Source organism: Bubalus bubalis, chromosome 17 (assembly GCF_019923935.1).
Source record: "Bubalus bubalis isolate 160015118507 breed Murrah chromosome 17, NDDB_SH_1, whole genome shotgun sequence".
Classification (NCBI taxonomy): Eukaryota; Metazoa; Chordata; class Mammalia; order Artiodactyla; family Bovidae; genus Bubalus; species Bubalus bubalis.
The window spans coordinates 66,595,249-66,607,947 of NC_059173.1; the positions used below are offsets into that span (position 1 = coordinate 66,595,249).

The 12,699-nt window shown below is 46.5% G+C and overlaps 1 long non-coding RNA gene across 1 annotated transcript; it reads left to right on the forward strand.

The window, feature by feature from the left end:
- The first annotated feature begins 4,764 nt into the window (after positions 1-4,764).
- Positions 4,765-11,042, forward strand: LOC123330019. The gene is made up of 3 exons (XR_006545708.2): positions 4,765-5,058; positions 7,183-7,315; positions 8,891-11,042. It is a non-coding gene; the product is annotated as an uncharacterized LOC123330019 (long non-coding RNA).
- Positions 11,043-12,699: the final 1,657 nt, after the last annotated feature.

A 12,699-nucleotide genomic window follows, 5' to 3' on the forward strand; every position in this document is an offset into this window, starting at 1 on the left:
TACTCCTGGTGTTAAATACAAGGAGAACCAGTGAAAACCAAACCTCCTAAGCCACTGCAGCAGAATACAACACATTCAATCCTCAACACATTCAATCCTCCTCTCTTTTTTTCAAGTAGGCTGGAATGTTCCTCCAGGATGGCAGAGATCCTATTGAGGTGATTTGGTGCTGAGGAGATGCTTCTTAATTGTGTTTGCAGCCCAGAGCAGAAAGCATGCCCATTCGAAGTACTTGTATCATTTTTAAATCAAGGCCATCTTTTTCTCAGTGGTAAACGTGAAATGTTTTTAAAGGCCAGACTTAGCATAAAATCTATTGGTTGCCATGGATACCACTTACCACACAGGACTGCGCTCTGTGTTCAACTGTGTGATTTTCTCTATTCAAAGGTTCAGCATTGTCAAAAAACAAATTACTTTTTCTGTTGTTTATCTCTAAGTTCATTATGGGGAAGGCAATAAATAAGAAGATATTCATGTATGTAGGGGAGCGATGTGGGGAGTCACTTGGGCTCTATGCTTTCAAATTCAGTATTTTACAATAATTATAGCCAAATTGGCTATTGTTAGGAAATAAAATGCATTTTGATCTTTTTTGTGTGTGTGAATATAAAGTAAAGCAGGTACTTGGAAGTCTGCTCCCAACAAAATTACATGGTAATAAGGCTTTTCACACCTACACAGCACTTAGTAAGAAGCTCTGAAAGAGGGAGATTTAGCTCTGATAGGCTTCAAACTTGGTACCTCAGGCTCCTGGCTTTCCTCTTTATGAGAGAAAACGTGGGTTCAGGACCTCGTGCTCACTGAATTATTCATGCCTTCTTTCCACCGTGTATCTCGAGGGTTGAGACCTGTTAGGCTGCTATTATGAAGCGTACTGGTCCACCCTGCTCCCACCCCGCCCAGACATCCTCACCGCCCTGCAGCCCGGAGCCCTGCTAATTAGCTTGAATGTTTGCAGCTGGCAACTCCTTACAAGCCCCACCTCTTCTTTCACGTCGAAACTCCTCTCCTCAAGGAAAAGTGGGAAAAAGACTTGACAGAAATAGCAAGCGGGAGTTTCTCACGTTACTAGAGGGTATTCAAAGATGATTTGGTGTCAGCAAGTTCCCATTGGCTGAAGCCTGTGGTATTTTGCTCTGACCCCCAATTAATCAAGGAATGCCCTGAACATTGACTTGTTACTTACTTAAGATGCTCTCCAGTCACCTCACCAGCACTTTTTAGACTCCTTGATTTGGGCTATTTGCATGACAATGAGGTAAAGGGGAGACCTAATGAAGGGATCCTTTTTCAAATGTGCTCCTTGGTGTTGGATGCCTGTAATAATAGCCTGAGGGGAGGTGGAATTCTCCTTTGGGTTCTCTGGAGAGCGGCACACTGATGCCCGCTAATATGCAAATTCTAACTTGTCACCAACCTTCGGCCTGTAGCTGGTGGAGATGTCGAGGCTGCAGCCTAATTGTCAAATCGCTGCCCAGAAAAAACTCACGTGTAAGATGCACCGCAATTCATTTACATGCTGCAAACACAGCCACAAGCAACACAAAAGTGAGACCACCCGAGGACAGCAGCAGTGGTGTTGAAACAGCAAGTCCCCTACGTAGGATAGGGACCCTCAAGCTGCAAACTTTCAGAGATGTGAGTGTGCATTCGCACAAGTTAGTGCATGGGTCTGGCACACACTGCCACGTGCATGCATCCTCAACAAGCGGCCGTGCTTTTGTGTACTTTACTGTATAGTACTGTACGGAGCACAGGAGTGCAGTATCTTTACTTCAAGCCCAGGATGTCTGGAAGCAAGTGTGAAAGCTGTGGTTTGACACATCTGGCACTGCTAAGAAGTGCCAAGTGCCAAGAAAGGATGGAGAGAGGCGAGAGGAAGAAGCAGGAGCGGAGGAATCAGAGATCTGCGACCCAGGAAGTGGCGGGGGGATGCTCTTTACCTGAAGAAGCACTGGTTAGCTTTTGGGGCACAGGACCGGAACGTAGGATGGTACGTGGAGATTGCAGCCATTCAAGGGGATAGATGGGATCGAATCCAGCCAGGAACCAGGGAAGGAAAGAGGGAAATTGCGGCTTGCTTATCTCCTATTGCTGACAGTCCTTTAGCTCTACCATCTCCCACCTCCTCTCCCTCCTCCAATCAGCAACCCTTTCTGCCTGTTCCCTTGATGCCAGCCCCTGCCTGTCAGCTGTTATACTGTACTACCATACTTTTTAAGGATTTTTAAAAATTTATTTTTTGTGTTCATTTGTTTTTATGTATTATTTGTGTGAAAAGTACTGTCAACCTATTTTAGTACAGTACTATATAGCCAATTGTGTTAATTGGGTACCTAGGATAACTTTTGGAGAAGGCAATGGCATCCCACTCCAGTACTCTTGCCTGGAAAATCCCGTGGATGGGGGAGCCTGGTAGGCTGCAGTCCATGGGATCACTTAGAGTTGGACATGACTGAGCGACTTCACTTTCACTCTTCACTTTCATGCATTGGAGAAGGAAATGGCAACCCACCCCAGTGTTCTTGCCTGGAGAATCCCAGGGACGGGGGAGCCTGGTGGGCTGCCGTCTGTGGGGTCACACAGAGTCGGACACGACTGAAGCGACTTAGCAGCAGCAGCAGCAGCAAGATAACTTTGGTGGGCTTGTGAATAAATTGAACTTATGAATGCACTCTCAAAACAGACCTCATCCATGTGTAGGGTTCTTACTGTAATCTTATTGTGCATTTGTCTTGGGGGGAAACCTGCTGAGTCACAACTGGAGTTTCAGGCTCCCACCCAAGAAACAGAGAAGAGAGCCCCAAAGCCAAGAGCTTTGCTTTCAGGAAATCAGAAGAGGCGGCTCAGTGAGGGCCGGGTCCTGGTCTGTTTCACTCATCGATGTATCCTACTGCCTAGAACATTGTCTAGCACACAGTAGATGCACAAGAGAGCTTTGTTATTTCGTCAAGCTGTAGGTGATTCCAAGGGAGAAGGCAATGACACCCCACTCCAGTACTCTTGCCTGGAAAATCCCATGGATGGAGGAGCCTGGTAGGCTGCAGTCCGTGGGGTCGCTAAGAGTCAGGCACGACTGAGCGACTTCACTTTCCCTTTTCACTTTTCTGCATTGGAGAAGGAAATGGCAACCCACTCCAGTGTTCTTGCCTGGAGAATCTCAGGGACGGGGGAGCCTGGTGGGCTGCTGTCTATGGGGTTGCACAGAGTTGGACACGACTGAAGCGACTTAGCAGCAGGTGGTTGCAAGAGGTAGTTGTATCAGTTGCATCTTTCTTGCAAATAATGAACACTATCTCTGGTTAGCCATAAGCAGAGACAATGCTTACAGGGGTGCCAGAGGGAGATGTGAAAAACCGGTCAGGAATTCGGGCAGTCCAGGAGTCTAGCTGGTAGAAATTGTTACCAAACCAAACTTGGATCTGCTCACATGCATGCAGAAAAGCCAATCTACTGACACTGGGTTGTGCTGAAGGAAAGTGCAGCATTTATTGTAAAGCTGACAATACAAGGAGAATGGATGGCTCATGCTCTAAAACCCCAAGCTCTCCAAAGGGTTTCATCGAGGCAGTTTTAAAGGACAGGTGAGGAAGTGGGGGTGGTCACAGGGTATGTGATCAGTTTGTTCACAATTCTCTGATTGGTTGATGGTGAGGTAAGAGGGTTGTTAACATTATCAGTCTTTACGTGCCAGTGGGTCTGGGATGATCATCAGGTAGTTAATTTCTTCCATTTGGTGATGGTTTTAGCATCTGTAAAACAACTCAGAGGGTGTGCATCAGATTCTGCTATCTGGGTACTTCAGAAAGGAGCTATAGCAGAGGATATGGGGAAGGAGGTCTGTCCTGGGAAGGCCCCACAGGGTCCTTCCCAGTTACAAAGTCAATGCAATGGTACGCGGAGGTTGTGGCCATTCAAGGGGATAGATGGGATTGAATCCAGCCAGGAACCAGGGAAGGAAAGAGGGAAATTGCAGCTTGCTTATCTCCTATTGCTGACGATCCTTTAGGTCTACCATCTCCACCTCCTCCCCCTCCTCCAATCAGCAACTCTGCCATTGAGATGGATTGGCTTCAACCATTTGCATTCTTCTTGCTATTCTGCTCAATATTAAAATTTCTATGCTTGGGAGAGTGTTCTTTACCAAGGTTGGATTATGTGCTCGCCTTTTGGCTGATAGTTCAATTGGTAAAGAATCCACCTGCAATGCAGGAGACCCTGGTTCGATTCCTGGGTCGGGAAGATCCCCTGGAAAAGGGATAGGTTACCCACTCCAGTATTCTTGGGCTTCCCTGTGGCTCAGCTGGTAAAGAATCCGCCTGCAATGTGGGAGACCTGGGTTCGATCCCTGGGTTGGGAAGATCCCTTGAAGAAGGGAAAGGCAACCCACTCCAGTATTCTGGCCTGGAGAATTCCATGGACTGTATAGTCCATGGGGTCGCAAAGACTTGGACACGACTGAGCGACTTTCACTTTTGGCTAGAGTAATGGCTAGAACACATGGAGCCTGGCTAGAAACGTACTAGTCCCAGCCTCGCTGGCAGCCAAGTGTAGCCAAGTTAGCTCCAATGGAATATGACTCCATAGACATATAGCCACTCACAGGGCCACACTTCTCCAGGCTCCCTTTCCTTTCTGCTGGGTAGACATGGCAAAAGACGGGGGCAGCCTTGGAAACCACACACTGAGAGTGGATGATCTACCCTGCTGGCCTCGGTCCCTGGATGACAGAGGAGTGGATCCTGACTGCTGGCTCTGGATTGTTCTGTGAGAGAGAACTTAACTTCCATCTTGTTTGAGGTTTGAGATGTGACATCTGGAGTCTCTTTGTTACGACTTATAAAGCTTGCACTTTATTATCAGAGATGGGAAGGGAAGCATCATCCTCTCCAAAGCAATCTGTAAGGTCAGTTTCATCAGAAGCAGGAGAAATGGTCACATGCTCATTGCAATTGTTGCTATTATTGGCATATGATCATGTGCAGAAGCTACATTCAGGACAAACATTCACAGCTCCTGCGTAGACTAGACTGTCTGGTTTGAGATTCCTAACCAGTAAGTACCTCTTTTTTTGTCCCTCAAACCCATGATTTGCCCCAAGTAAGCAGCGCTTCTCCAATCATAGAATTGAAATGCCAATTCAATCACAACCCACTGTAAAAAGAAAAGGATTGAGGTTTTGTGCCTGCCATCTTATCTCTGTGGCTGTACCACTCAAGATAGAGACTGATCTCTAACACAGATTAGTTTAGGCCCAGCCTCAACAAGCACTGTTTTGTACTAACAATCCCTAATGAGAAGCCATCACTAGAGAAGTAAACAACTCGTTAGTCTGGGGAGAGAATGGTCAGCAGAGGCTGGGCTCCTAATTTGTATTTTTATTTTGTGATTTACTTTCAATCAGTCAGCAAGTACATATTGATTGCTGACTATGTGTCCATCACTGCTTTCATTTTGAGTAGAAAAATGTATTGTTTTCAACATGAGTATTGACATTAGTGTTTAATAAAGAAAAGTTATTGGATTTTTTCCCTAGTTAAAATAGACACACACACACTTTAACTCTTGCTGCATTGCTAAGGGTAACTTTCCAATTCTATGTTGAACATCAAATGGAAAATGGGATTTATTTAAAATAATTCCATTCCAGAATAAACTTTTTTCTGAAATGTACATATTTCATTTGTAAAGCCTTAGTTTTTTTCTCGTGTTTCCATTTGCTTGTAGCCCATTCCTGGGTCAATCTCTCTGCCCACACTCAGGCATCACACAGATTTCAGGCCTTTCCTCACTAACTGGGCTGGTTGTTTCACCAGCTCAGAGTTTTCCTCAAAATAGGGAGTTGGACTCACCGACTACTCTGTTCACTAAAGTAAGTAAGTGCCCAAGTACTCAGTTCTGATTAGCCCAGTTCAGATCATCAGTGTCTGACATCTTGTCCAACCCTCAGATTCTGTGTAGATGGAGATGGCTCCATTCAATGAAGATGGCCACACTGTCTTGCTGGCCCCCGTGGGAGCTAGCTTGCTCTTCTTCCCCCAAAGAAAAGGGCAAATTACTCCAGTGCTCCAGCTCCCCATGCTGCTGCTAAGTCACTTCAGTCGTGTCTGACTCTGTGCGACCCCACAGACGGCAGCCCACCAGGCTCCCACGTCCCTGGGATTCTCCAGGCAAGAACACTGGAGTGGGTTGCCATTTCCTTCTCCAATGCATGAAAGTGAAAAGTGAAAGTGAAGTTGCTCGGTCATATCCGACTCTTAGCGACCCCATGGACTGCAGCCTACCAGGCTCTGCCATCCATGGGATTTTCCAGGCAAGAGTACTGGAGTGGGGTGCCATCGCCTTCTCCACAGCTCCCCATGGAGAGAGGCAATTCTGATCAGAGGGGGAGAGCTGGTCTTCGGCGTAGGGAAAACCTTTGAAGGAGCTTTCCTTATGTAGAGATATGTGGAGTCCCATCTAGGGAGAGGTCTAGACAAAAATAAATTGTGGGCTTTTGTGTGCTATAAAGGAATGGTACTATGGAGGGAGGAGAGTTTGGAGCTATAAGAGTCAGAATAGAAAGTCTAGACTAGAAATGTCTGCGGTGATAGAACTCTTTCATCTCTCTACTCTCCAACACGGTGGTCACAAGCCACAAGTAGCTACTGAACACTTCCAGTTTTATCTAATTTTAATTTGTTTATATTTAAATAGTCACATATGTGGCTGGTGATCACCTTGTTGGACAGCATCCGTCTAGATGGAGAAGTCTTAGCAAATTCAAGTTAAAGTGTTGGAAACAACCAATGAGCAATCACCTATGGTGAAGATGGCTGAAGATCTTTGGATTTCTGTCCTGTGTTGTGATAGTCTCCAGTGCAGGATTGTCTTGCGGGGCGGGGTGGGGGGTGGATTATGAGACAATGGAAGACGAAGACAGAAGGTTGGTGTAGCACATGGGAGGGTGAACAAGGAGACTCAGGCTGACAGCTCTCCCCCCATGTGGCACCTCATTTTACCTCATTTCTCCGGGCCCCTGATGCTTGCGAGGCACCTGTAACCCATCGCTGCCCTCGGCTCGTCTGTGACCAGGTGGGGCTGGGAAGGGATCCAGTGCTCTCGGCAGCCCATGGGCAACAGGGACTGGATGAGGAGATCAGAGGCAGAGTTTGATGTGCTTTTTACCCTCCGCCCTAGGACCTGTGCTTCCAGCTAGCCTGGTGCTATCTGATCATGAAAGAGAGCAGAAGAACGCAAGACGATACAGAAGCACTAGCTTTGCTCTGCTGTTTGGTCCTCTCTCAGTACAGATCTTGAGTGGACACCAGAGGTGAGACTCTGTGGGTTCCCTTTCCACCCTTGCCAGTGTAGGCCAACAAAATTTGACACCCCAATCACTGTCTTTGGCATGCAGATTAGTTTGAGTTGAAAACAACCAAGGCCCCAAAGATTGCTGCCTAAAGAATGTAGACAGAGAATCTGTCCTAGGAAAGGAGCTAGCCTTGTAGGTCACTGTAGTATGAACTACAGCAAAGTCTGTTTGTTTAAGCTCCCCTCTGAGTCCTGGTGGGTTGCCGTCTATGGGGTCGCACAGAGTCAGACAGAACTGAAGCGACTTAGCAGCAGCAGCAGCAGCAGCATCTGAGTCCCATTTTCTCTGCAGGGCCCAGCAAACACTTAGGTGCCAAAATTCGCTTTTCCATCTCCCTGTCAATTGCCTTCCCTCCCTTGAAAGCCCACAACCACTACCCTAACATCTTCTTTTGTCTTAAGTTGAAGATGGTATTTAAGGTGAGGGATTTGGCTATTTGGCATGTTACTCAATTTTCCTGGATCTTTCCCATATATCCATGCTATTAATTTTTTGTGTGATTTTCCCCTGTTAATCTGCCCCATGCCAATTTAACTCTTAATCCATCCAAAAGAACCTAGAAGTGGGGAGAAAATGTTCTTCCTCCCCAATACCAGTCATCATCAAAGCTCATCCTAGGGACTTCCCTTGTCTAGTGATTGAGAATCTGCCTTTCAGTTCAGGGAATATGGGTTCAGTCCCTAGTCAGGGAACTAAGATCCCACATGCAGTGCAGCAACTAAGCCTTCATATCAAAATCACAGAGCCCAGATGCTCTGCAGCCTACCCACTACAACTAGAGAGAAGCCAGCACACTGCAACAGAAGATCCTACGTGCTTCAAGGGAAATCCTAAGTACTGCAACTAAAACCCAGCATAGCCAATAATAATAAATAAATAAGTAAGAAGGACTGATGCTGAAGCTGAAGCACCAGTACTTTGACCACCTGATGCGAAGAGCCGACTAATTGGAAAAGACCCTGATGCTGGGAAAGATTAAAGGCAAAAGGAGAAGGGGGCAGCAGAGGATGAGAAGGTTTGATAGCATCACTGACCCAGTGGACATGAATTTGAGCAAACTCCAGGAGGTAGTGGAGGACAGAGGAGCCTGGTGTGCTGCAGTCCATGGGGTTGCAAAGAGTCAGACATGATTTAGTGACTGAACAACAACAACAAATAGTTTTAAAAAATAGCTCATCCTAATGTGAACCCTCACGTTCATAAATGCCATCTGGTTCCAGAGACACAGGGCCTCAAAGAGGGGGCACTTGGAGGTGGGAGGGGCTGTAGAAAAAAAGATTTAGCTGCAAGTACAGATGAAGCAAAATCTTTAACTTTTCACCACTTTTGGGGGCAGAAGCATTACCCTGAGCTGGGAGTAACAGTGAAAGCAGCTCTTTTGCCCTTTTCCTGTTTGCCTATTTCTGTTCTCCTCTAACCTTAAAAAATCTAATTATAGGCATGAGATCATTAGGTAATTTAACCGAACTCCTGAATTATGCTCTCTCCTGAGTGCACACTATGTCTTGCCTAACCTGCTGATTCTTTTCCCAGATTACTATAAGAATGAAAAATTAAGCAGTAAAGGAATGACCAGCTCTCCACTCCCAATAGCCCCCTTAGCAATCCTGCAGGCAGACCACAAAGGGATGAGATGCCATCTGAAGAAAGATCACAAGGAGTCAGCCAGCCAGCACACGATAGAAATTGATGTGGAGCTTGACCTCCTGCCTTGATGATTCATTAAGATCCTTCTCCCCTTTTCCCTTTAAAAACTGCCACGGCTGACATTAAAAAGAATGAAGTAATGCCATTTGCAGCAACATAGATGGACCTACAGATTGTCATACTAAGTGAAGTAAGTCAGACAGAGAAGGAGAAGTATCATATGACATCCTGGAATCTAGAAAGAATTGATACAAATGTACTTAACAAAACAGAAACAGACTCACAGACTTAGGAACAAACTTATGGTTGCTGATGGGGGAAGAATGGGGGGAAGAGATAATCAGGAAGTTTGGGATGGACACGTACACACCGCTGTGTTTAAAATGGATAACCAACAAGCACCTGCTGTACAGCACGGGGAGCTCTGCTCATGGTCCTGTGGCCACCTGGATAGGAGGGGAGTCTGGGGGAGAATGGATACATGTATATGTGTGGCTCAGTCCCTTCACTGTTCACCTGAAACTATCACAATATTGTTAATTGACTATACTCCAATACAGAATAAAAAGTTAAAAACAACTCACGGCTGAGCAGAATCTTAGGCCTTGGTCTCAGGACATGAGTCCGCCTTCTCCTCAGATTGCCGACTTTTCTGTTTGAAGCAGCTTTCCTTTCTACCAACACTTGCCCCTTGAGTATTGGCTTTTGAGTGGCGAGTAGCCAAACCTGAGTCTGGTAACAGCAGATGCAGCTGAAAGTTGTTGAATCCAGATAAAGAAATAAGCATGTCATTTAGAGTTATGACGGTAACTGCAATAATACTGAGAATCTTTGCTGCGAGGAGGCAATGGGAAAATGGAGAGAAAATGTTCCTTTTCATCTTGTATCTTTTTACACAGTTGGAACCTGAATAATTTTTTCAAGAATAGTGTGGCCATGTTTGTAATCATGGTGATAATGAGGAGAGGCAACAGTTCAGAAAATAGATCATTTGTGAAGCCTCTTTGGGTTAGAATGGATAGTTGGAAGTCTAAGATGGTTTTTCTTGTCTAAAAATGAAGGTCATGAGCCAATGTTTCATTGAAACTGTGGATTCCAGTGTGAGGAGGAATTCAGTTGGGGGCAGTCTGGGAATAAGATTCCTCAGAGCCTCCAAGACGGTTTTAGAAGAGATATCTTCAGATGCGTTCTCTGAACTTTAGTATCCAAAGGGGTGTGACTCACATGCAGCCAATTCAGAAAGAGGGTGGGGAAAGTTAGTAGTGGACCTGGCCGGGACTCTGAACATTTAATCTGAAGGTTAATGTGGTGAAGATAGGCGGGCTCAAGTAATGAGACTGAATTCATACCCTATTAATAGAGCGTATGGCACAGAAGCACCACACAGCAGGCCATGGCTGAGCTTTGGAGGGTGTGATGGGGAGAGGAGGGCCTTCTTGACACCCACAGGGCAGAAGCACCCCACACACAGCAGTGGGGGCTGGAGTTATCCCAGCAGAAGTTGAGGAGTCTTCCCTTCAGACGTTGCCAAGCTTTGCTATCATCCCAAAGGTCCTCTCCTCATTTGCGTTTCATTCCTCCTCCTCCTCCCCTTCCTTCTCCTCCCTTCTCACATCCTAAACGCTTACAGAGAGGAGATGAGCAGCCTTATTCACCTACAGGTTGAACTTGCAGCTACAGTGCTTGCCTGAGAAGTCTGGAGGCAAATCAACGTGAACATCCAGTGATAAGGGACCGAAGGCCTGAATGTAGCTCAGAGCAATGTGAGCCACCCAGGTGCTCCCTGAGTGGCTGGACAATCCAGACACAACACTCTTTCACAGGAGGCCAAGGTCAACCTGCAAGACAAGGGCCTCAGCTCATCCTCCTCTCGTTGGGAAAATACATGTTCTCACCCTGAATCTACAAGATACTCATGCTCGATTCAGAATGCTTACATAGCTTACTTCCTCCTGGGCCCTGATGCCAATGGACAGAGGGCTCTGCTCTCCCAGACTTCCTTCTACAGAACACTCCATTGGCTTGATTATTTTAATTAAAAAAAAAAAAAAAAGGCAACTAATAAGGGCGTCTCTCCTGCTGCTGCTGCTAAGTCACTTCAGTGGTCTCCGACTCTGTGTGACCCCATAGATGGCAGCCCACCAGGATCTTCCATCCCTGGGATTCTCCAGGCAAGAACACTGGAGTGGGTCACCATATCCTTCTCCAGCGTCTCTCTTAGCTGATACATAATGAAACCACAAAGCTAAAGGATCTGAAGTCCACTCTGAGTTTTTCAAGGCTTGCTGCTTCAGAACGGCTCTCATACTTAACTTGGAGCAGGGAATTCCTAGTCCTTTGGGGAGGACTCCTTAACATAGTCAGTGTCAATTCATTACTTCTTCTTTTTGTGGAAAACCCACCCCACAGCTCTGCCTGAGTCAACGGGGCTCTGGAGTGCCTATGAGTTCTTGCTCAAGAAAAAGAATAGCTTTTTGCATAATTCTGAGAGCAAACCACATGACTCTACCACATCCTGGAAAATTCCGCGACACACGATGCATAAAATGAATAGAGGTCCCAGCACGCAAGCCGTGGTAAGGAGGTGTGTGGCATTCCATAGCCAGTCTCCTGCCTGTGAAGCCACATAAAAGCCCAGTTAGTGCTGTGTAACAGCTGTATTTTTCTTGTCTACAAATTTCAGTTGTAGGAGAGTAGCATGCAAAGAGGAAACACCGTGTCTGCCAATAATGGAAATTGTTTGAGATTTCTGAGGAACTGGTGGCGGGCAGAGGTGGCTTTGGGAGTTCATATCTTGGCTTGAGATTTTGGGTACTGGCATGTTCCTCTTAATTTAGCAGCCCCAAAGAGGGGTGAGAGGAAAGTCAGTATGAACGTGGAGTAGGGGATGTTTGGGCAAGGAAAGTGGCATCTGAGGGTCTATAGAGGCCAGAATTGCAATGTGAGGAAAGATATAGAAGATGGACATCAGGCCTAACCAAGGATCAGGACACCCCGCAGCAGAGTCTCCCCACCTCTGTCTAATGGTCACCACGGCCTGAGCACTTCTGCTCAGAGGGCCGTAGAAGGGCCAGAACAGGGACACGTAAGTAAGAAGCGTCTGGATCAAGCTGTCCCCCAGTTAGTTGTTCTATCACCTGCAGCTCTAGGGCCTCCTCGATCTCAGGTTTGTGGTGACGAGAGACACATGGCACAGTGTCTCACAGCCATCTGTGAGATGCCATGGGAGGAGGGGTGATAGCTCTATGCTCAGCTCTTCAGATGAAGAAGCAGGGACTTAAGTGCTTTAGGTGCCCACATCTGTGCACCTAGCCCAACAACAGGGCAACCAGAATCAAATCCAAGCTCTTTGAAGTCAAGCTTGTTTCTCTTTATTATTTGTACTGCCTCTTCTGTGAGTATGTTAATTTCTGACCATCAAGCCACTTTTTCGGCCCCTACCTTACCCTGCCTTTCAATGTGTCCATTTGGCTCCTTACAGCGTGCTCACCTCAGCATCCATATCCACCCATGCTCCTGTTTCTGCTCACACGACTGGCTTCAGAGAGCTTGCTGGTTTCCCCTGCTGCCAAGTTCCCGAGAATCTATCTGCCTGTTTTCTGACCCCTATTTCAGCCTGCTTCATGTTTAACAGTCCCAGAGTTTTGCTCTGTGTATGCTTCATTGGTCAGGTTTTCTGGAGGATGGTCCATGAA